Source organism: Carlito syrichta, unplaced genomic scaffold (assembly GCF_000164805.1).
Source record: "Carlito syrichta isolate Samal-C Ts95f unplaced genomic scaffold, Tarsius_syrichta-2.0.1 Scaffold301813, whole genome shotgun sequence".
Classification (NCBI taxonomy): domain Eukaryota; kingdom Metazoa; phylum Chordata; class Mammalia; order Primates; family Tarsiidae; genus Carlito; species Carlito syrichta.
Window position 1 is genome coordinate 203,836 of NW_007245909.1, and position 553 is coordinate 204,388.

The 553-nt window shown below is 45.9% G+C and overlaps 1 pseudogene across 1 annotated transcript in view; it reads left to right on the forward strand.

Annotated features, from left to right (window-relative positions):
* The window catches only part of LOC103257600, a 1,642-nt pseudogene extending 1,357 nt beyond the window's left edge, over window positions 1-285 (forward strand). The window contains exon 2 of the transcript XR_504133.2: window positions 1-285. This exon is cut by the window's left edge and continues 64 nt beyond it. The product of XR_504133.2 is annotated as a cyclic AMP-dependent transcription factor ATF-4-like (transcript).
* The last annotated feature ends 268 nt before the right edge of the window (window positions 286-553 follow it).

The window sequence follows — 553 nt, forward strand, 5'->3', positions numbered from 1 at the left end:
CAGCCACTAGGTACCGCCAGAAGAAGAGGGCAGAGCAGGAGGCCCTCACTGGTGAGTGCAGAGAGCTGGAAAAGAAGAACGAGACTCTGAAAGAGAGGGCAGATTCCTTGGCCAAGGAGATCCAATACCTGAAAGATTTGATAGAAGAGGTCCGCAGGGCAAGGGGGAAGAAAAGGGTCCCCTAGTTACGGTAGTCAGGAGTATTGTGTGCTTGTACATAGGAGTTTTGCGCTGAAGCTTTGTGTTGTAATATTATTTTGTAGTGAAAAAAAAAAAAAAAAAAAACTAAGCTTGGGTCAACTTAGGCATTTCAGAAGACAATGCGGAGGAAAGGTCAGGCGCAAAACACAGAGACAGAGCATCAGGAGTTCTCTGAAGGAAGGAATCACATGTGCTATCCTGTGCCCCTTTTTCCTGGAATGCCTAACATGTGCAAAACCCACAATAACAAAGTTAAGTGAGGAAATGTCTGAATCAGTCCCATGGCTGGACTGAATCACTGGCATGTTGGACAGGTTCTTGGAAGCTCACCTAAAAGCTGAAGAGTCTAGAG